Source organism: Rutidosis leptorrhynchoides, chromosome 2, assembly GCF_046630445.1.
Source record: "Rutidosis leptorrhynchoides isolate AG116_Rl617_1_P2 chromosome 2, CSIRO_AGI_Rlap_v1, whole genome shotgun sequence".
Taxonomy (NCBI): domain Eukaryota; kingdom Viridiplantae; phylum Streptophyta; class Magnoliopsida; order Asterales; family Asteraceae; genus Rutidosis; species Rutidosis leptorrhynchoides.
In genome coordinates, this window is record NC_092334.1 from 355242609 (window position 1) to 355254902 (window position 12294).

Genomic DNA, 12294 nt, shown 5'->3' on the forward strand with positions numbered 1-12294 from the left:
AACTTCGTTGTCGACTTCCATCGGACCATGTATGTAATGTTTAACTCTGTGACCATTAACTTTAAATTCAATCCCTTTTGAATTTATTAATTCTATCGTTCCGTATGGGAAAACTCTTTTGACTATGAATGGTCCAGACCATCTTGATTTCAATTTTCCAGGAAATAGCTTGAATCGTGAATTGAAAAGAAGAACTCTGTCTCCTTCTTTAAATTCTTTTGAACTTCTGATTCTTTTATCATGCCATTTCTTCGTTCTTTCTTTATAGATTAACGAATTATCGTATGCTTCATGTCTTAATTCTTCTAATTCGTTTAGTTGACTTAATCGTAGACGTCCGGCTTTATGTAAATCAAGATTACATGTCTTCAAAGCCCAAAATGCTTTGTGTTCAATTTCTACTGGAAGATGACATGCTTTTCCATAAACAAGTCTAAAAGGTGTGGTTCCAATTGGAGTTTTGTAGGCTGTTCTAAAAGCCCAGAGTGCATCCTCCAATTTAATGGACCATTCCTTCGGATTTGATCCTACGGTTTTCTCTAGAATACGTTTTAAAGCTCGGTTGGTATTTTCAACTTGTCCACTTGTTTGTGGATGATATGCGGTGGAGATTTTATGAGTTACTCCATATCTTTTAAGAACTTTCTCAAGTTGATTATTACAGAAATGAGTACCCCGATCACTTATTAAAGCTTTCGGTGTTCCAAACCTTGCAAAAAGACGTTTTAAAAAGTTGACTACAACTCGTGCATCGTTAGTTGGGAGAGCTTGTGCTTCCGCCCATTTAGATACATAATCAATGGCTACGAGTATATATAAATTATTATGAGATTTTGGAAATGGACCCATAAAGTCAATACCCCAAATGTCAAATACTTCACATACTTGGATGACATTTTGCGGCATTTCATCACGTTGACTTATTTTTCCGGCCCTTTGACATGCATCACAGGATTTGCAAAGAAGGTGTGCGTCTTTGTAAATTGTAGGCCAATAGAATCCAGCTTCATAAACTTTTCTTTCTGTTAGTTGAGGCCCATAATGCCCTCCTATTGGTCCTGTGTGACAATGGTTTAAAATTTTACTAGCTTCATCTCCAAATACACATCGGCGTATTATTCCATCGGGACAACTTTTAAACAAATGTGGATCTTCCCAGAAATAGTGTTTTATATCACTGAAGAATTTCTTTCGTCTTTGGTACGATAATCCTTTTTCAAGGAATCCACAAACTAAGTAGTTTGCATAGTCTGCAAACCATGGGATTTCTTTATAATCTATCTTCAATAGATATTCATCAGGAAAGTTGTCTTGTATGGCTGATTCATTTAGAACTTCTAATTCGGGATTTTCAAGACGAGAAAGATGATCAGCGGCGAGATTTTCTGCTCCTCTTTTATCTCGGATTTCAATATCAAACTCTTGTAAGAGTAAGATCCAACGGATTAATCTTGGTTTAGCATCTTGTTTTGAAAATAGGTATCTAAGAGCAGAATGGTCGGTATAGACCACCGTTTTTGCTAGAACGAGATATGATCGAAATTTGTCAAAAGCAAAGACAATAGCAAGGAGTTCTTTTTCAGTAGTTGTATAGTTCGTTTGTGCTCCTTGTAATGTCTTACTAGCATAATATATAGGTTGAAATCGTTTTTCAATCCTTTGTCCTAAAACGGCTCCCATTGCAAAATCACTTGCATCGCACATTAGTTCAAATGGTAGATTCCAATTTGGTGTTATCATGATCGGTGCATTAGTGAGTTTTTCTTTAAGAATATTAAAAGATTTGATACATTCATCTGAAAAGATGAATGCCGCATCCTTTTCTAGGAGTTTATTCATAGGAGTGGCAATTTTAGAAAAATCTTTTATGAAACGTCGGTAAAAACCGGCATGCCCTAGAAAACTCCTAACTCCTCTAACATTTGTGGGATGTGGAAGTTTAGCAATTACATCTACTTTAGCTCTATCCACTTCAATTCCTTCTTTTGAAATTTTATGTCCAAGAACGATGCCTTCTTTAACCATGAAATGGCATTTCTCCCAATTAAGTACTAGATTTGATTTTTCGCATCTAATTAACATTCGTTCCAGATTAACTAGACATGATTTAAATGTATCACCGAAGACTGAAAAGTCATCCATGAAAACTTCCATGCATTCTTCTATCATGTCATGAAAAATCGCCATCATACACCTTTGAAAGGTTGCAGGGGCGTTACAAAGTCCAAATGGCATGCGTTTGTAAGCAAAAGTACCATAAGGGCACGTGAATGTGGTTTTCTCTTGATCTTCGGGTGCTATTGGAATTTGAAAATATCCGGAAAATCCATCTAGAAAACAATAGTAACTATTTCCGGCTAATCTTTCCAACATTTGATCTATGAAAGGTAAGGGAAAGTGATCTTTTCTGGTGGCGTCATTTAATTTTCTATAATCAATACATACACGCCATCCTGTTACAGTCCTAGTAGGAATAAGCTCATTTTTCTCATTTGTGATGACAGTCATGCCACCCTTCTTAGGCACGCATTGAACTGGGCTTACCCATGGACTATCAGAAATTGGATATATCAAACCTGCATCTAGCAGTTTAATAATCTCTTTCTTAACTACATTTTGCATATTAGGATTTAGTCTTCGTTGGCGTTGCACATACGTTTTATGACCTTCTTCCATAAGGATTTTATGTGTGCAATACGAAGGACTTATTCCTTTAATATCATGAATCTTCCATGCAATGGCTGGTTTATGAGCTTTCAACACAGAAATGAGTTGTGATTTTTCATTTTCAGTAAGAGAAGACGATATTATTACAGGTAATTCAGATTCACCATGTAAATAAGCGTATTCCAAATGGTTTGGAAGTGGCTTTAACTCTAATTTCGGAGGTTCTTCTATCGATGATTTATATCGATATCTGTCTTCTTCTTTTAGCATTTGAATTTCTTCTGTTGTTGGTTCATATCCATTAGCTATAAGTGTAGCTAACATTTCAGCTTCATCAATTGGTTCATTACCTTCTCCTAAAGAACATTCTCCCGTTCCTTGTAATTCTGGAAATTCTTCTAACAATTCTGCATGTGCATCTATAGTTTGAATATAATAACATGTATCATCTGCAGATTGCGGTTGTTGCATTGCTCTATCAACTGAAAAGGTAACACTCTCATCCTCTATACTTAGGGTCAGTTTCTTACCGAACACGTCTATCATTGCTTTAGCCGTGTTTAAGAATGGTCTTCCTAATATGAGAGGAACTTGAGAATCTTCTTCCATGTCCAAAACAACAAAATCTACTGGAAATACTAAAGTACCAACTTTAACTAGCATGTTCTCCATTATCCCTCTAGGATATTTTATTGATCTATCGGCTAGTTGTATGCTTATTCTTGTTGGTTTTAATTCTCCAAGGTCTAGTTTAGCGTATAGTGAATACGGCATTAGATTTATACTAGCACCTAAGTCTGCCAATGCTTCTATTGAACTAAGACTACCCAGAAAACATGGAATTGTGAAACTTCCTGGATCAGATAATTTTTCTGGTATCTTATTCAACAGCACTGCTGAACAATTAGCATTCATAGTGACAGCCGAGAGTTCTTCCATTTTCTTTCTATTCGTGATTAGATCTTTCAAGAATTTAGCATATCTTGGCATTCCTGAAATCACATCAATGAAAGGAAGATTTACATTTATCTGTTTAAACATATCCAAGAATTTGGATTGCTCGGCTTCAAGTTTTTCCTTCTTCATTTTACTCGGGTAAGGAAGTGGTGGTTGGTATGGTTTAACATAAGGTTTATCCTTAACTGTGTTATCTTCATTAACCTTCTCAACTACCGGTTCTTTTTCCTTATCTTGATCAGGTTGTGGTTCTTGTGGAGTAGGAATAGTTTCATCAGAAGTTACAGGTATTTCAGGTGGTTTAAGTGTTGTACCACTTCTTGTGGTAATAGCTTTAGCTGTTTCATTCCGGGGGTTAGCGTTTGTATCGCTCGGTAGACTTCCCGGTTTTCTTTCACCTATTAACCTTGCTAGGTTACTCACTTCTTGTTCCAGATTTTGAATAGAAGCTTGTTGATTTCTAAATGCTTGAGCATTTTGTTCATTAGTTTGTTTTTGAGATGTGAAAAACTGCGTTTGAGTTTCAACTAGCTTCGTCATCATATCTTCTAAATTCGGCTTTTTATCATCGGTTTGTTGTGGTGGTTTGTTTTGAAAATTTGGTCTTTGCTGATTGTAAGTATTATTGGATACTTGTTGATTGCTAAGACCTTGTTGGTTGTTGTATGGAACATTTCGGTTATAGTTCTGATTTTGATTGTAAATAGGTCTTGGCGGTTGATAATTATTCTGATAATTATTTCCAGGCCTTTGGTTTATGTATGAAATATTCTCTCTTTGTTCCATTGTTAATTCAATACTGAGACAATCTTTTGTCAAATGTGGTCCTCCACACTGCTCACAACTAATTCGTATTGCATGAATATCTTTAGTCATCTTTTCCATTCGTCTCTCGAAAGCATCTATCTTTGCGGAAATGGAATCTAAGTCATGGCTAGAATCGGCTCTAGCTGCTTTAGATGATCTAACGATATCTTTTTCTTGGTGCCACTCATGTGAGTGGGAGGCAGTGTTATCAATAATTTTGTACGCATCAGTTTCGGTTTTCTTCATAATAGAACCACCAGCTGCTATATCTATGTCTTTCCTTGTAGTGATGTCGCATCCTTGGTAGAATATTTGTACTATTTGACAGGTGTCTAAACCATGTTGCGGACATCCTCTTAACAACTTTCCATATCTTGTCCACGCCTCATATAGAGTTTCATTTGGTTTCTGTGTGAACGTAACAATTTCTGCTTGAAGTCTTACGGCTTTAGATGCAGGAAAGAATTGTTTAAGAAATTTGTCAATTAAAACGTCCCATGTATCGATCGCCCCTTCAGGTAACGATTCCAACCAATCTTTGGCTTCTCCCTTTAAAGTCCAGGGAAATAACATGAGATATATCTGTTCATCCTCCACTTCTCGGATTTTAAATAGTGTGCAGATCCTATTAAAGGTACGTAGATGTTCATTTGGATCTTCCTTCGGCGCACCACTAAACTGGCATTGATTAGTCACCATGTGTAAAATTTGTCCTTTGATTTCATAATCTGGCGCATTAATGTCTGGATGAGTAATTGCGTGACCTTGGCCAGTGCGTTTAGCTCTCATTCGGTCTTCCATACTTAAAGGTTCCAGATTCTCCATAATTGAATTTGTTGAATCGGTATCACTAGATGATTCTGATTTAATGGTTCGTTCCTCAACAATCTCTGTTTGAATGATTGGTGGTTCCGGAGGAAAGTTTAGTGGTTCAGGATTTATGAACCGTTCCTGAATATTTTCTGGATTCTCAATTGTGAGGTCGGGTTCAAAAAATGGATTATCGGAAATTTGAACTGAAGTACTTGGTCGACTGGATGACGATTCTAAAGAAAAATCAACGGCGGTTATATTTGTTAAACGATGTCTTGATCTAGTTACAGGTGGTGAACGTACAAAAGGTGATGAACGTCTTGCTCGGTGCATTCACTGAATATCCTATTAGTTTTTAAAAAGGAAAGAAAAATTATAATAAGTTATCCAATCAATAGACTTTTCTGATTTTGCCCACGTTTCGAATAGCCAAAAGATGCAGCAGAGGGGCAGGATTCGTTTGGTCTCAATATAATTGAGGACTGTTTGGCTCCAATAACCCGGTCCACGTACAAATCCAACTATTACTACGAACCAGAAAATTTTGATGTCTATTAATTTAACCACTCAAAATAAATTTTCGTAATTTTAAGAAATTTAGATAAGAAGTAGAAAAAATTCTAAGTCATAAAAACTAGAATGGCGAGAAATAAGAGAGAAAAAGAGTTCGTCGCAAAAGGTCGAAAAAGAAAAATGGTTGAAAAATAAAAGGTGACGGAAAAATAAAAGAAACTTATAAAAACTTAAAAATACTTAACTAATTTAACCTTATTACTACAACTAACTTAAAATTATAATCGCAAATTGAAATTACTAATTGGAATGATAATTGGTACATAGTAAAAGGTCTAAAAATATTAAAGCTTACAAGGAAAAACTAAATCCCAAATGGAAATAACTTAAAAAGAAACTAAAACTTCAAAAGGCCTCGCAAAATTCTAAAGCACCTAAATCTTAGTCTAAAGAAAAAGCACTTAAGGAATTCTACGGCAAAGCCTAAAAATCTAGGAGTAAAAATAACTATAGCAAAAACTAAGTTTAAAATTAAATATGAGCTAAAAATACAAATATTACGCTACAACGATTAAAAAGGGACAAAATATAAAAATATACAAAAAGTTGTAAAAAGTACAATTTTTATAAAAATATTATTTTTATATTATTTATTTTATAAAACTACTAATTTTACAATTTAATAAAACTAATTAATACTACATAAAACAAATTAAATAAAAATAAAAAGTAAATCTAAAAATAAAACTAATTATAATAATAATACATAATTAGGGTTTAATAATAATTAAAATTAATAATTTCCGTAATTAATGCTGAATTAGGGCTTCCTGTGCGCGTGTCAGATGATCTCCGCGAGTTGCGGCAATTAAAGAAGAAAACCCCGCGAGTCGCGGGGTTCAGAATTTCAGCTGACAGATTTATCTTTTTACGCGTTTTTCTTTATTTATTTTTTTTTATTTTCTGTTTATTTTATTTATATCTGTTTTCTGTTTTTTAATTAAATAAAAGATATTAAAACTTATATTTTTATAAACTAAAAAAAATAAAGAAACTTATAAAACTTAAATATTTAACAAAATCTTAAAAATACTTATATTTTTGTTTTTTCTTTTTATATTTTTCGAATAATTAAAACGTATTTTTACAAAAACGACTTTTAATAAAAGTAACTAAAAAATCTTTTTTTTTTTATTAGCGTTGCGCTTCCGGCTTTTAAGATAAGTCCCCGGCAGCGGCGCCAAAAATAACTTGATGTGAAGCGAGGTGTATATAAAATAGTTATTATTTTACTAGGAAATACTATTAAATACGATACAATTTTACACAAGATATTTATTTATTTATAGAATGGATATACTTAAACCTTGCTACAACACTTATAGGCAGTGTACCTAATCGTACAGTAGTGTAGTTTTTAGTAAGTCCGGTTCGTTCCACAGGGAAATCTTTAAACAAAGCTCAACGCTATATTAGTTTACTTTTATAAAAATACAAATATATATAAGTAATATTATTATTATAAAGGGGGGTTTTTACCGTTTAATGACCGGTTTGTCGATTTTAAAACTTTAGTCGCAGTTAAAACCTAATGTAAAATATTAAATAAATACAAGACTTAAATTAAAGCGTAAAGTAAATAACGATAATGAAATTGCCAATAATAAAAATGCGATAAAATAAAATTGCGATAATTAAAAAGTACGATAATTAAAAGTGCGATTAAATAACAATAAATAAAAGTGCGATAATTAGAAGTGCAATTAAATATAAAATAAAGGAAATTAAATATGAAATAAAAGAATTATGCTTATTTAAACTTCCGTAATCATGATGTTTGACGTGTTGATTTTAGTTTTATGCCCATGGGTTAATTGTCCTTTGTCCTGGATTATTTAATATGTCCGTCTGGTTTTTGTCCATAACAGTCCATCAGTCATAAATATAAATTGCAAGTGTCCTTGTCAAATTATTATTATACCCGAAGATAAATATTCCAACTAATTGGGGATTCGAATTGTAACAAGGTTTTAATACTTTGTTTAATGAATACACCAGGTTATCGACTGCGTGTAAACCAAGGTTTTACTACTTTGTTAACAATTACACCAATTACCCTTGAATGTAATTTCACCCCTGTTTTAATTATTCTAGTGGCTATTAATCCATTCCCGTGTCCGGTTAAATGAACGATTATTCGTACATATAAATACCCCGCCCATCGTGTCCGATCGAGTGTATATGGTAATTTATAGGGACGCCCAATTGTAAATCTTTACATTAACATTAACAAACTTTCATTTAGTTAAACAAATATAAAGCCCATTAATAGCACATAGTCTAATTTCCACAAGTGTCGTTCTTTTGTCCAAACCCCAATTATGGTACAAAGCCCAATTACCCAATTTTAGTAATTATCCCAACATCATGATTACTTCGTTTTAAATAAGCATAATAATAACTTAGCTACGAGACATTAATATAAAAAGGTTGAACATAACTTACAATGATTAAAAATAGCGTAGCGTTACACGGACAGAATTTCGACTTACACCCTTACAACATTCGCTAACATACCCTTATTATTAGAATTATAATTAAAATTAAAATATAAATTATAAATATAAATATAAATTTTACGTATGAAGAGGAAGAAAAAGATGATGATTTTTGATCAGAATTCGGGTTGCTTTATAGCCAGAGTCGAATTTTGGGGCTCCGCGACTCGCGGCAAAAGCCTCTCCAAACTCCGCGAGTCGCGGAGATAGAAATTACAGCTCAGTCCTTGGAGTTTTCTCTGCCGACGGTTTTTAATATATATATATAATATATATATAATTAATATAATTAATTATATATTATATTATATTTATATACATAGTTAACTTGTAATTTTTAGTCCGTTGCGTCGAGCGTTAAGAGTTGACTCTGGTCCCGGTTCCGGATTTTCGAACGTCCTTGCGTACAATTTTATATTTTGTACTTTGCGTTTTGAATCTTATACTCTTGTAATTTCGAGACGTTTCTTATCAATAATTGGAACCTTTTTGATTGTCTTTTGTACTTTTGAGCTTTTTGGTCGTTTGCGTCTTCAATTCGTCGAATCTGTCTTTTGTCTTCACCTTTTATTATTTAAACGAATATCTCTTGTAAATAGAACAATTGCAACTAAAAGCTTGTCTTTCTTGAGGAATAATGCTATGAAATATATGTTCGTTTTTAGCATTATCAACATGTTTAAATTTTTATATCTATAATATTAATATTACTATTGATAATAATAATAAGATTGATATAACTAGTTATGCTTATCAAATCTTATGTATATATATATATATATATATATATATATATATATATATATATATATATATATATATATATATATATATATTAAATATTAATAATTCTGAAATCAATAATAATAATAAAAGTAATATAACAACTATATTTTAACTTGTAATTAAATTTAACATAATAATATTAAATATTATTAATTATGCAACACTTATTATTTTATGATAACATATTTAATATTTGTATGTATATTATAGATATATTAGAACACACATATAATATAAATTGTGTACATAATTCATATGTATATATATATTTATATATTTATTTAATAACATCTTATTTATTTTGTATATTACTTTACACTTTTAATTCAAATGATTAAATGGTATCATATTCATTCAAATTAATATATACACTTATATTTTATTTACATATTTATTTACACATAATTGTTCGTGAATCATCGAGAACAGTCTAAGGGTAATTGGTCATATGAACCTAATTCAAAGCTTTTAAGATTTCAGCATTACAGACTTTGCTTATCGTGTCAAAGATATTAAATCGTATCGAGAGTTTGGTTTAAAATTAGTTGAAATTTTGCGGGTCACTACAGTACCTACCCGTTAAAGAAATTTTGTCCCGAAATTTGAGTGAGGCGGTCATGGCTAACAATAAAAGTGTTTTCATGATGAATATGAGTCGATAAATAGAGTTTTATTACTGTTGAGTAATATGGATAAGATAATTCGATTACTCGAAGAGTACGAGTGAAGCTATCACAAAAGATTGAAATACGAGAAGTAAAGATTCTTCTTAACTTTTGACATAGCCAGGGTTGAATTCCTAAATTCAAGGGATTTAAAGTAAATCTTCGAAATCTAAAAGATTTGATTCTTCGGCGAATAAGGGAATTAAGATCTCTCTATATTTAAATACGGTGATCTGCCTCGATTACTCTGTCTGATATTTCCATTATAAATTTACCTTTTTCATTCCATTAGTTTCCACCACTTCTATACTTTCTTTCTCAGTTCATATATCCAAAAGATTTTAATAATGCTTAATCCGGTTCTAATCCTTGTTCTTATTCTGACTATCGCAATGATCGTTCTTCTTTTCCAACTCCCACCGGAAGAATCTGTTTATTTCTACTATGCTCTAGGGATTATTGTATTTATAATCCTCCCGTGTCTTTATATTGCTATACGCACTGATATCCACAGTTTGTAATTTCGGTGTTGTTGTTGGGCTTTATATTCTCCCTTATATTTCGTAGTCCCCACTTCGGTCTTCTATAATCATTGTCATTCACAGTTAATGCTCTCTCTTATTTGCTGTGATTTATACTCCCATTTCTATGTCGGAGCTTCATTCTTTCGTTTCCTCTTCTTACGATTAAGCATCGCATGTGGTCCAGAATTCGTAAGTATGGATTTTTGAATGAACATCATGTTCTAAACAAGAAAGAACGTATCAGCACGATTTGATTTGTCAAATTACCAGAATCACTAAGAATAGAACTATCAAGAATATATTTTCTTGATATGTTCAGAAGTTAAGCAGAATGAAAGAGTTATGTAACATGGCACGTGATGACGTTATAATCTGTGAATCATCACGTTCCATTAGAAACTCAGCATGACTTACTGTAATATAATCACGTTGATCAAGTGTCATTATATTATACTAACTCATGCATCAGTTTCTAACGTTACTTCAATAACATTCATATTTTAAGCTCGAAGGTTTACAGAATATAGAAACTAACAGTTTCTATATGATGTAACACGGATAGCACGAAGAGATTAATGATTTCAGATAAGAATAGTTATGAAAATATCTTCAGAAATATGGAGGATATTTATAATGAAAGATACGATGATATCTTGTAATTTCTAATATCGAAGGATGATAGAGAAGATTTATCCGTAAGGGTTTAGATTCAAAAGCAAGGCGTTCGCTAAAGATTTCATCAGATACAGAATCATCAGGATTCTATATGTACAAGTTTAGTCCTTGTGATTTGTTCAGAGTCTCCTTCATGGTTAGCTCAATCTGTTTTTCAGTACTAAATTTTCTGTCGAGCGTTCCTAACACTCCTTTCTTTATCATCAAACTTTTGGCCATCTTGGCCATCTACAATTTTTCTGTTTCCTCTGCATTTAATGCTACGATATCTGAATCATTGGTTATCAATCTGAGGTGATTTCAGGAGAGTTTTGTTTTAGATGATTAAACGCTGATTTATGGTAATTGGTATGGCAATTCTCGTTACAAGGTGCAGATGAGTTCATGATAAGTCTTCAATAGATAAATATAGTGATTTGTCGGAGAGATTTAAGCCAAGGAGCAACGAGGTTGTTGGTACATCTGCTGGTGATGTGGTGGAATATAAAAGGTTCCCCGGTAACGATAAAAGAGCACACATATATATCAAGGTTATAATAAGGTTGTTTCGAACGAAAAGTCAAAGTTGACTTGCTGGAGCTGTGACAAAATTGACTAATTTTAGAAAGGAATTGCAAAGTTATTTTTGGTAATAACAATGCCAAAAATTTTTTAACACAGATACGTGTTTAACGTTTACTCAGGTTCCGAGTGTTTTCAGGTGTATAACTATATGCATTAACTTTTTCTTTCGTAGATGAAGTGCGGTTGGTTCATCCTCTCGATTGAGGTGTTTTCAAGAATCATGAAAGGTTTGAACACAGACTGGAATTGTCTAGATACAAATGAGGTTTAAGATGAAATCAAGTGGCAACTTGAAGAATTATTTAGTTTCATATGTTATAATCAATATTTTAATTCATTTTAATTATCCAAAGTCGGCAGTCCACAGTTGATAGTCCACAGTTGACAGTCCAATATTTCATATATAGCTTAATATATAATATTCGAATTAATTTATACATATCGTGACCCTTGTACATGTCTCAGACTCGATCACAACTCAAAGTATATATATATTATTTGAGAATCAATCTCAACCCTGTATAGAGAACTCGATCATTACTGCATATAGAGTGTCTATGGTTATTCCAAATAATATATATATGCGTCGATATGATATGTCAAAACCTTGTATACGTGTCCCGATATTTAAAGTGCGTAAAATAAATAACAGAAATTAAATAACGATAAATAAAGTGCGTAAAGTAAATAACAGAATTTAAATGACGATAAATAAAATTGCGAGAATGTAAATTGCGATAATTAAATTGCGATAATATAAAATGT